The sequence below is a fragment of the Meriones unguiculatus genome, chromosome 15, assembly GCF_030254825.1.
Source record: "Meriones unguiculatus strain TT.TT164.6M chromosome 15, Bangor_MerUng_6.1, whole genome shotgun sequence".
Lineage (NCBI taxonomy): Eukaryota > Metazoa > Chordata > Mammalia > Rodentia > Muridae > Meriones > Meriones unguiculatus.
Genome location: NC_083362.1, coordinates 22810048 through 22822816, shown reverse-complemented (window position 1 = coordinate 22822816; position 12769 = coordinate 22810048). Strand labels below are relative to the sequence as shown.

Below are 12769 nucleotides of genomic sequence, written 5' to 3'. Positions count from 1 at the left end.
GACGGACATTGGAAGTTGGAGAAGACAGGGAACAGGATAGGAGCCTATCACAGAGATCCTCTAGAAGACTCCACCCAGCAGGGTATCAAAACATATGCTGAGATTCATAGCCAAACTTTGGGGAGAGTTCAGGGAATCTTATGAAAGAAAGGGGAGATAGACCTGGAGGGAACAGGAATTCCACAAGAGGAGCAACAGAACCAAAAGTTCTGGGCACAGGGGTCTTTTCTGAGACTAATACTACAAACAATGACCATGCATGGAGATAACTTAGAACCCCTGCACAGAAGTAGCCCAAGGCAGTTCAGTATCCAAGAGGGTTCCCAAATAATAGGACCAGGAACCATTTATGGCATGAACTCATGGGCTGGCACTTTGATCACCTCCACCTGAGGGAGAAGCAGCCTTACCAGTCCACAGAGTAAGTCAGTCCTGATGAGACCTGATAGACTAGGGTCAGATGGAAGGGGAGGAGGACCTCCCCTATCTTTAGACTGGGGGAGAGCCATAGGAGAAGAAGAGGGAGGGTGGGATTTGGAGGGGATGGGGGAACGGGCTACAACTGGGATACAAAGTGAATAAACTGCAATTAATAAAAATAAAATAAAAATGAAAAAAACCAAAGCTCTCTTAAACAAAACTATTATTTTTTGTAGTTTTCTACAAAATTATCTTTTCTCTCTTTCTCATTCACTCTCTCCTGAAGAATTGTACTATGAGGAAGAAGGTTTTGTTTGTTTGTTTGCTTGTTTGTTTTGAGAGAGGCAAAGGACTGGTAAAAGTTCGAGGATTCAGAGTAGCTTCAGTTGTCTTTCGTAGACCTGAAGGGATGCCTGGGATGTATGACAAGCTCCTGGGTGAGCCTAACTGTATAGTTCAACCAATATTTTGAAAATTACCGCAGTACAGAGGAGGCGGAACAGGTTGTTTTGGAGGCTATGTCAAGCATCTGACTCCCACAGTTTGTGCCTTGGTGAGATTTTCTGTTTGTTGTTTGTTTGTGACATCCCCCTCCTCTCAGGATGCTGTCATGCTCCGGCACCACCAGGGTCATCTCAGTTACTTGTGTCTATCATAGTAGGAGAAGAGACACAGCAACTGGATGTCAGAATGACGCCTCCTTCACATCTCCTTGTTTATCTTGGTGCCAGGGAACAGCACTTAAGTACTCTCAATATTAAGAAAATAAAGACTAAAATGGGTCCAGGTTTCACTTCAGGTGCTCAGTTCTGCCTGCTTCTTCTGACAACATCCTCCTCTAACAACTTTATTATACTCTACACGTATTTGCTGAGCAGACAAGCTTTTTTGACACAGGAGTGGATAGACTTTCAACCTCATGGCCCGCCCCTCCAGTGTACTGTGCCAGGATCTAAAGTCACCATGTTTCTTTTCTGTCTCTTCCTATAGAGATGGTTCCAGAGAACAGTGGGCCCTTCCTACCATTTTTACAGTTCTACCCCAGTCGTAAAGTAAGCTCTCAATACGTATTTGGTGAATGACTAAATAAACGTAAATTTCTCCAAAGTATAAATCTTTTAAAGGTGAACAGAGAGTCACGTTTTGACCCTGGGAATTCCAGGCACTGGTCGGTCTGGGAAGAACGTCATTGGAGAAAACAGTCTTGTTATGATTTGTGCCCTCAGCATACGTTTTGTATAAGGAACGTTGGAGAGGAAAAAGCAGAAGGCGGTGGAAGGACGTACAGTAGTCCAAGGGGAAGGCTTATTTCTTCCCGTGTGGGGAGGAGTCCTCTCAGTACTGCATAAGTGGCTCTAAGAGAGCGTGTGCCCAGGCAGGAGCTCATCGGTCACCTGTTACCTGACACCTCACACCAGAACTGCCTGAGTCACTGCCAACAGGGCATCATACTGGAAGGTACCCGAGGCTGTGAGCTAGTATCAGCAGGGGTTCTCAAACGAGCAACCGCCTAACTTACAATTGACTTTTGTGTTCTATCATCTTTAGTCCTCATTTTCTTCCTTCGTTGATTATTTCTGCAGCTTTTACAAGACATTCGTTTATAACCACTGTGTAGCTTTGAAAACTAACTGTGAGCGAGCTACTCCACCTACTGGGCATCTTCTAAAATGACACCGAAGGGTCTAAGGAAGGAAGATGGAGACTTGGAAATAACCTTTAATGTTCTGGAGCGCATAAACATCTCCAAACCCACTTGCTCCCTTCTTTCTGAATGCTGCGCCTATTTCTCCACTATGTGCGTTTTTTTTTTTCTTTATTACTGTGAGCTCAGAAGATGACGAGCTCAACTTTTATTTAACGGTTTTCTAACTTCCCTTCTGGTAGACTTAGATCTTTCTTGCAAGCCCAACTTCTTAAACAAACCGAACGGAACGTAGGGATTGAAGACCAAGTCAGAGGTTTCCAACTGCACAAAAACAAACTTTGATAGGGAAATCAAACATGGAGTGGATCTGGGGGTTCCTAGCAGCATCCGCCTACATTGCATCTGCAACTTCATTGTGGTTTCGGTTCTGAACAGAGATGAGCACTTTGTGTTGTGTGCGTGCCATCACACCACCCAGGGCCAGAGAACATTGCCTGAGCCCCTCCGCCTCAGATCTGAGACTACTGCCTGTTATGAGTTGCAGTGCATTTACTATAAGCACAGAGTTTTCCGTTCTTACATAACGAGAATGATTTAATTAAAGAATGCTGATATATTTGTTTTAACCATCATTCCTCGAGTAAAAAGTATCAAGTTTTACCTTTAGTATTGTTAGAATGTCTGATTTTAAGATTTATTTCAGCTGGCGACTTCAATTTTATTAGAAAATGTTAGCTGAGTTTTATCTTGTGATTAAGACAGAATTTCCAATAATTCTGAAATGGTCCTAAACATGCTTGTGCCATTTTGAACTTTGGATTCATATGAATTAACAATCTCACCATTCATAATTACAAACTCAAAAGTGTCAACTCTAAAAAAATTAAGGTGCTGTATATATATATTGGGATGGCAAATAGTCCATAGTCCATTCTTTTTTCTTTTTTATTCCTTCCTTCCTTCCTTCCTTCCTTCCTTCCTTCCTTCCTTCCTTTCTTTCTTTCTTTCTTTCTTTCTTTCTTTCTTTCTTTCTTTCTTTCTTTCTTTCATGCAGAATCTCACTGTGTAAACCTGGGTGGCCTAGATCTCACTATTTAGATCAAGCTGCTCAAACTCACAATGATCTAGTTGCCTCTGCTTCCCAAGTGCTGAGATTAAATGAGTATACCAGTCTCACTAAGATTTTTTTTTAATGTAAGATTAAGGATCACATCCATCTTGTTGGTATAAAAATGTCTTCATATTTAACAAACAGTAAAATCATATATATACTAAGAAATTGTTTTTAGAATGAATTTCTTTGTGATTTGTTACCAGGATGTATTTGGCTTGAGAATCACTTTTATATATTTTCCAATCCAGGGTCACATAAAAAAAAATATGGGAGTGAAAGTGAGTCCTTACTGGAAAAGGTTTCAGAAGCCCTGTACAGAGGATATATGAGCAAGTAGGACAGGCATACAGGGAAATCTGAAATACAGAGTAGAGGCACAAAAGCAGTTGAGGGTAAAGCCTTGAGATATAATCACCTTGGAGGGTTTTAGGTCAGGGTTTGTGGTCTCCAACTATGAGTAGGCACAAAATTGGAACAAAATCTCCAGGGTGGAAGCTTGGCATTGTGGCAAGAAATTCCTAGGATCTCTTGGAAAAGCAACTCCAAATTTATTTCACTTTGATGTTTACCATGAACATGGGCACTTTATTGCAAAACGGGTAAAATTGAAAAAGAAGAGGAATTCTAGTATGGTATTTGAAATTAGGTACCATACCCTGTAATAATTGGTTATCTGTTAACTTAATCTACATAGAAAACTTGCCAGGTAAATATAATTTCCTATTACATGTTCGTAGCACATTGCTTTTCTCAGTCTCTACTGTTTTTGGATAACTTGGGCCTTCTTGCAACTTCCACGTATGTCAAGCATTTGATTGCAGGAAGTGTGAAATGACAGCAGGGAAAAAAGTGTTAGATGGCTCTTTCAAAAATTTGGAATGAGAAAGAAAGATAAATAAAAAGCTAATTATGAGGAACTGTTTATTCAAGGAAATTTATACCTTACCTCAGGGATAGGAGAGATGGCCGTGTTTCAGACCAGAAGGAAACACACACACACACACACACACACACACACACACACACACACACAAGTCAAGCCAAGAAAGGACAATCAGAAGGACAGATCCACCCACAGAGGTTGTGTCTTGTGGACAGCTGCATCACAGTGACAGTTCACTCTCCTGACCCGTGAAGTCTAGACTGCTCTTGTTTCAGTCAGAATCTGCTGATGCAGCCCTGCTGTTTGCCAGAGATTTCCACCAGGGTCTGGTCCTCGGGTCTTTGCTCTTGTAACCTACAGACTTATTTAAGTTCTGGGTGACCTCCTGGCATACAACACCATCTACCTGTTCATGACTAACCCAACTGAATCTCACTCTAGATCTCTCTCTGAGCTCTAGTGCCATCTTCATGACCTTGTCACCTGGGTGTATAATAGTCATATTTAAGGTGAAATATGTAGAAATCTTAGTTATCAATAGAAATCAACTATATTGCTTCCTTCCACAGTCCAGTCAAGCCCATTCTTTGGCACTGGTTTTCCTCTGATGAGTTTCAGGATCAGTTATCTATTTTTCTGGTAACTGTTAGTTAAACCAGAATTGTGGCATAAATTCTTTACTTAAGACTGTGGGCTGTGAAGCCAGACTGACCTTTAGAGCCCACACTATTCCACTTTTTTACTCTCCCACGTGTAGTCTTCTAACTCCATGGACATGGAGATGTGGTTTCATTGCAGAGTGCTTGCCTAGCAGGCACAACGCCCTGGAGAAGATCCCCACAACTGGCAGATAAAGATGACATCACTCTACGATTCACTTTGCTTTGCTAAAGGAAAATACAAATGAATAAGCCTCAATTACAAGAGATATTTAAGACAGATGAATGAAAGGATCCTATTTCATGCTCTAAGTTTCACCTTCTGTTCAAAATAAACTCTCTTCTCAGCATGTACCACAACACAATCAAACCAACCCCCAGCATCATAGTGAACAGCCTGGCTTTTGAAACAGAGTATTATTTTAAGCAAAACAGTGCCCTTTCTCTCTAAGGATCTACAAATCTTCATGTTTTCCATGCTTCCCAGTCCTACACACACACCCACATCTGGTTTTGTGCATAGGGAGTCATAAGACATAACAAACAGTGTTGTGTTTTGTATAATGCTTCATTTTGTTTTGAACCGGTTTGAAAATTCAGTCATATCTGTTATGTAGTCTAATCTTCTGCTGTCACTGACGAGCTCGATATAATCTACGTTTTAAATACACACTTAAATACATCTGTCTATCTATTCTCTTCTTTTGTACCTCTATTTTTCCCTCTGCTAGATTCTCATACCCCATGACAGCATTCACATTTAAACTTGTATCTTACAGCTTAAAACTGATGACAAAAACAACCCTGCCCTCACACCACCTTCCATCTTTCAGCTGTCACTGATGTTCTCTTTCTAATCGTGTCAAACTAGATTAGGATCAGTTCTACTGCTAGAAAAGAAACATGGGAAAGCTTGAGTATATAAATGCTTTTGTAAGTATCTCCCATAGTTAGGAAGACAATAAAGACAAATGAAGCCAAAGTCTAGCAGAAATTAGCTTTACACGGGGATTGCTTCCATCTAAAGCAGCTGAGAAATGAGCATCACATTCAACAGACTCAACGAATTGAGAGCCTATCAAACAGGTCCCAACTCCAGGCCCTGCTCCCAAGAGCAGTTGGGCAACGTAAAGAAGACTCTGGATGGGGAGTTGAAGGTGTCTGGGTAGGAAGACGGGGTCTATGGGAAGGCTGGAGGGAAGCGGCTCCAAGAAACAGGGAAAATATTTTTAAGATAACTTAAAAAAGAGGTGGTCCTGGTAGATAAGGCTCTAAGGGAGAACTCTGATCAATGAATAAGCCTGGAGAGTACTGGAGCAAAGATCAGTACTTACAGGGCTGAACAGGACTCTCCCTCACTCTTATCTTTTATAACTGAAACTAGTTAGCAGAGAATACAGAAGATAGAAAGACTCATGGCGAATCTAGATAATAAAATGATAAGAAATGGACTTTAATAGTACTATGATTAGTATGTTCAAAGAAATAAAAGGCCAAATTGATAACTGCAGCATAAACAAGAAGCTGTAGAAGAGAATCAAGTGGGGAACAAAATAAAAAATAAGGTGTAAATTAGGAACTTTGAGGAGCAAATTGCTATTAACTACAGACACACAGCTCACAGGGGAGGGTGCTCTTCTGGATTTCCTTCTTTATGTCGTAATGTTAGCTTCTTCGTATACAGAAAAGAGAGCCACTCAAGATACTCCTGAAAGAAATAACTACCAAATCAACGTTTCTGTCACCCATTTCAAAATCTGAAATTACTAAGAAAGTAACTTATCGTCACCCACCAAATAGTGTTATAGCATAAGAATGATCAAAGATCAAATGTTTGAAGATCCAGGTAAGAAAGAATTATAGTAGAATGTGGTAAAAATATACTTAAAATGAAGTGCATACAGTGTTAAGTTTATGAAAAATGAAAACAAACTCTCATAGGTTTACAGTCCATATAAAACTAAAATACATGACATTATGAACATATTGCATAAGATATGGTTAAATTAAAGGCCATAATGTCCACAAAATAGTATACATACTATTATAAAATACACATAGTGCTTTGTATTAGACTTTTATAGTTTAAGCACTGTATGACAATCTTTTAGGTAGGCAACAAAATAATACAATAAGACAAATTTGCCAACAGGGAGAAAAAGAAATAAAAAAACAGAAGAGAAATATGAAAAGCAAAATAACAACAGCACTTTAAAATTCATTTTAATCTTAATTACACTAATTATAAATGGACTAAACATTATCCAAACTAAACTATTATTCTATAAACTAAACTATTATTCTCATCTCTTTAACTGTAAAACTTTTTCAAGAGCCTGGTCTTTGAATGCTTTTAACTCATGTTAATGAATTTGGTTTTTGCAAACTTACTCTACATTAACTAGACTGCTTTTGGTAAGGTGATCAATGTCTTCTATGTGGGGTAGATGCTTTGTAACTTTCACCTAGTTTGTTTGTTTATAAAGTATACTATATATATATATATATATATATATATATATATATACACTGACATGCCCATATATATATGTATATGGGCATGCTAATCAATCCAAACTTCAAATTATATACTACTTAATCTGCTCCTTGACCCAGATAAAACAGATTTTATTTTATTTACATTTTTTCATTTGTCCTTATTTCAGTGAATTATTAGAATTTTACCTCACCAATCATTCTTTCCAGCAAACTCAGAGTCATTCATACTACTTCTCCTATGCAGTGAACTAAATATTCATGTTTTCTGCTCTCATATGCGGAAATCTAATCCTTACTGAGAAGGAATTCAGAGGTGTGATTCTTGAAAGATTAGGTCACAAGGGTGATCCCTCGAGAATGAGATTAGGATTTATTAAGCTGCCACTCTCTTTTCCCTTTGTCCATGTGTGAGAAGATGGCTCCTAAAAAGCAGGAGGTAAGTCCTCACCAGGTGTTGAATCTGGTGATGTACCTCAGGATTTAGCAGCCCCATCTCTGTGAGAAATTCATGCCTGCTGCTTGAAAGGCACCGGCTTTTGGTATTAGATAAGTTGATTTACCGTATTCTGTCCAACCCCCAACCCTGTTGCTTCTTGTCCTGAAATATCTTTGTAGGGTACTCTACCAAATCAGGGCTGCTATTGCCTTTTGTTGTCTTTGGCTATACCCGTCCAACTCTTGTCACCCTCTAATTCATCTTCAGCAAAACAGATTAAACATGAGAAAATCCCCACTGTCTGGTGTATTTTCTGGCCTTCTGTCTTAGTCAAACCAAAGCTGCTGTTTTTACTTTGGGCCCCTGCATGGGGGCCTCCTGCTTGTTTTCTAGACTAATGTCTTTACTTCTCTGCTTTCCCCCTTAGGACAGGGAGGAAACTGTTGCTTTAGCCACAGTAGAAACTTTCAAGTTTCTTAAACATAACACACTTTTCTTTTTTTTTAAATCCTTCCTCTCTTCTTCCCTGTCTCCCTCCTCTCCTCCTTTTCCTTTTGTTCTCTCTTTTTAAAATTAAAATAATTTAAATTAGATATCTCCTATATCTTTAAATGCTAATGTCAACTTTCTGTCTGGCTAACTTCTACTCAACCCTGGGTGTCAGCTGAAATGTTATACCCACCCTTCCACACACACACTCACACACCACAGACACATACAACACACCCACCCCACTCACATCTTCACTTCTCGTCCTAATTCATTCAAGCTTTTCACTCTTTTCCCAGTTCTCAACCTAGTGCTCTCAGTGTCTCCCAGATTATAATCACTCCTTACCAGCTATTCTTTTTTCTTCCAACATAATATTTTTCTTGGTTAAATGGGCGTTTCACATAATGCACCCTAGTCACATTCACTTCCGTGTCTTTTTCCCAGGTCTCTGAACCCTCTTGTGAGTTTCCCCTAACGAAGAAGAAAAAAAAAAAAAAAAAAAAACAAGTCCAATTTGCGTTGCCCATATACTCACTGGAGCATGGTCAAATTCCCAGTGGCCCACGGCTTACAGAAAACTTGCCTTTTCCTTTTGTAATGAACTTGTTTCATTATGGAGTTCTGTACTAAGCACGGTGCTGCTACAGTTTCCCAGCAGAGGGCGCGGGAGGAACACTGCAAAGGAGGGAGGCTCTTGCTCTGTCCTGTCTGCAGGGTAGTCCATCAGTGAGCATGTGGCCGTCAGAAGGTGCTTTGTCCAGCCATGCGCCCCAGCATATGCGGTCCCTCTGGGACATGCAGCTTCAGCATGGTCTAGTGGTCTCCTTCCTGTGATCCTTGCCATGTGCACGCACTGCACAGGTCTCCTGCGTACTCCGATGCCCAGATTTTTCCTGCTTGCTTCCCTCTTCCCAGAGGCTTATCTCCCTACAGCACTCTGACAGATTCTTTGTGGCAAGGACTTCTTATGTTCCAGGCTTTTCAGCCACACAAACATTCTCACTCCTACAGTTTAACTACACACCAACCACCAACGGAAGTCTTCCTGCCTTGTGGGGTCCCAAAGGGTTGCTTCCTGTTTGTACTGGGTTTGTAGACTGCTGTGGCCTGACAAACTAGTGAGCCGCAGCCCATCCAGTTGATTAATTTCATATTTTTGCTGGAAACCCAGCTTTGGAGAGGGGGCGGGCCGCTTCTGACTTTGTACTTCATGGGCTATGCCTTTGTTGAAAAATATTCAGTTTTCTTACATGCTACAGTAATTCCTTTATCTCAGTTCAGCAACTCTACTACTGGGAGCAGTGTGATTGTACTTCTTGATCCAATCAGATTGCTATAACTTTCCTCTCTCTATAGCATTATTTGTAACACTAATCACAATTACACATTTACTTGTGGATGTATTTTCTTACACCGGCTTCTTACATGGACTATAAGCACAAACAGGGCAGACACCATGTCTGTTCTGCCTTCTTCCTGGTGCTTACATAATGCGTGGTGTGTGAAAAATATCCAGTAGATACGTGTTGCATGAACGACTTCTGAATGGGTGAGATCATTTTCTGTTAATTTATTCTGTTGTGTTCTTTGTATGCCTCATTACCTCCTCTCAAGCATTGCTATCTATTTTACAGATCAGACATAATGTGTCCCGGACTGTGTAGCACTTACAGGGCATCCGATTTGGACTCTTTATCAACGAAATAAAGCTATTTATACTTTAGCTGCATCAAAGGCTGATATAGCAACGATGGCCACAACCACATTCTTCACAATGGCTTTTTCTTACCTGTGTGCTAAGCACAAGATCCACTTCTTTCCCTTACAAAGAAGACGAGAAACTGATAAAAAGTATTTTAAATTTAACTAAAATTACTACTATAGTTTCAAGTTTTCACATACCTTCCACTCTAGGCTTCATACTTTCAAACGCTAGATGGTAGATTGCAAATAAGTAGACAAGAAAATAGTGGGGACTGAGGTAAACTGTGCAGCACATTCTTCCTCTGAATGCATATGATTCAGAGATGAACAGAAACAACACATGAGCCAAACACAGCCTCTGCGCCCTGAGTGTCACCCAGCAAACCCAGACAGAAATATGGGGACCCTTCTGAATCTCAGAGGTCAGAGGTCTTAAAACAAGAGGGTTGTGTGCCTCAGAGATGTTTCTTATATTATTTTGTTGCGGAAGAGCATTAAACTAACATCTCCTACGATCCCTAATTTTATAAGAGGAGACAGAAATTAGTTACCAACTCAGGACAAGACAGACACCTTCAGGGGTACAGTCTCCAGAGCACAACGCACAAGTTCAATTAGTTGCCTTCCTTCCTTCCTTCCTTCCTTCCTTCCTTCCTTCCTTCCTTCCTTCCTTCCTTTCTCTTTCTTTCTTTTTTTTTTTTTCTTTTTCTTTGTCTGTTGACTTTGGGTTAGAAGACATTTAACTGTGCTATTCGCCCAATTTCCAAATTAGAATTCCCTTAAAACCTTTTCAAAAAATCAAATTTGCAGAGCTACACTCCTGCCTATTCAGAAGCTAATGGGAAGGAGAGTGGAGCCTTTAGGCACAGTTCGGTGACTCCTCCAGGCTTCTGAAACATGAATGTACATGTTTCCACAGATTGGAAACTCATGTCCAATGTTTCCACAAATGTTTTCTAGATTGAAAATTTCTTGTCTGTTCCACTGTAATACTCAAGAAAATAGAAACCAACTACTGATAATAATTTTTCCTCCTGTTTAGAGAAAATCCTTTTTTCCTGCACTGGAGGGAGACAAAGTTGCTCAAAGGAGCTGTATGGTTCACTTTCTTATGAAAGGCAGAGCACTTTGCAGTAAGCAGCTCACACGGCAGGACTAGAAAGTCCCCGCAGTAATTTAATAGGACATCATCTTTCATGCTTGCCGTGCACTGATTTCTTTACTGTCTTTTTTTCTTTTCCATGAAGAAAGTAAGTTTTTTTTATACACGCACATAAATGCCTATGTACACACACACACACACACACACACACACACACACACACACACATGAAATGTAAAATAAAGACAGAAGAAAAAAAATAAGATTGTGTCATGAATGAGGTAAGTAGCCAAAATTCTTGCTTTGAACCCTGATTAGAGGTGGGTTGTGAATGTCCCTGGAGCAAAGCCAGCAGTTCACAAGGCTTCAGAGTACAGTGCATCCTTGGTTGAGTGGGACAGTGGGACTGCTCCTTATGACAAGGAGTCTATTTGGCTCCTGACAACTGTTGAGAATAGTTCATGAGAAGCTGGAAAGTAGAAGTTCCATGTGAAATCTCTGCTGTGGTTTTCAAGTGTGTTTGTGTTTGCTTAACAGAATTAGACATTAGATTGAATCTGGCTGAGAAAATACACATTATAACAAAATGCAAACTGTGTTTTAGATGTAACCTAAAGAAGGGCTGTCCGGGTCATATTAATCCCCCCTTCTTTCATATGATTCCCTGCACTCTGCTGAAGGTTTGGTTATGGGTCTCAGTATCTGCTTTGATACACTGCTAGGTAGAGTCTTTCAGAGGACAGGTGCTCCACAAGGACCAAATATATCTGGGCACAGAGGTCTTATATAAGACTGTTTCTCCAACCAAAGACCATGTATGGATATAACCTAGAACTTCTGTTTGGACGCAGCCCATGGTAGCTCAGTATCCAAGTGGGTACCCTAGTAAGGGGAACAGGGACTATTTCTGACATGAACTCAGTGGCTGGCTCTTTGATCTCCCCTCCTCCCAAAGGAGGAGCAGCCCTGCTAGGCCACAGAGGAGGACTTTGCAGCCAGTCATGAAGATACCTGATAAAACAGGGTCAGATAAAAGGGGAGGAGGTCCTCCCCTATCAGTGGACTTGGAAAGTGGCAGGGATGAGATGAGGGAGGGAGGGTGGGATTGGGAGGGAATGAGGGAGCAGGATACGGCTCGGATAAAAGTTAATAAAATGTAACCAATAATAAAAAAATAAAAAAGATAATAGCTGCAATTAAAAAAATAATAATAAGAAGGGCTCTACAAGAACATGGGCCCATCCATTCACACTCAGACTCACTCAGTCACTAACGTCTGGGAAGAGGGCTGTTTTAGCAAGACCTTGAGACTAATCCGTCTGTGATCGCAGCCTTCCCCTAAGGTTAGACAGTCCATTCTCATGAAATCTGGGAGGCTAAATATTCCGCACGACTTGTCCAGTTCTCCGCCTCAGAAGACTCAACAGCACAGAGTTCTACCAACCACAGTATATGCTCCCTACCCTGTGGCCTGAGGAGCTATGCTTTTCCTGATCCATTTAGATTAACCAATGGTACTAGAGTTTGGTTCTTATCTTCTTTACAGTGATAAAGAACTCTGTGAAGAGGATCAAAACAAAAGTAAAGGAGAAGAAAGACACGACTTGATTTATGTAGCAGAAGAGAGCATACATTACAATTCTCAAACTTTTGAAGGAAGGACGACTCCTGGGTGGTCAGAGGAGAGTGTGCAATTTCCAGATTCCTGCACTACACCTCCTTGAAGGGTAATTCTTGGACATGAGATAGTCCACGGAGGTTTTGCTTCCTGAAGCCTCTTATTCTTACCTGGATCAGCTGCCATCCCTCCTC

At 40.6% G+C, this 12769-nt stretch overlaps 1 protein-coding gene across 1 annotated transcript in view; it reads right to left on the bottom strand.

The window, feature by feature from the left end:
• The window catches only part of LOC110565081 (uncharacterized), a 121058-nt gene that overhangs the window by 49121 nt on the left and 59168 nt on the right, over positions 1-12769 (bottom strand). The gene's annotated exons all lie outside the window — the stretch shown is intronic.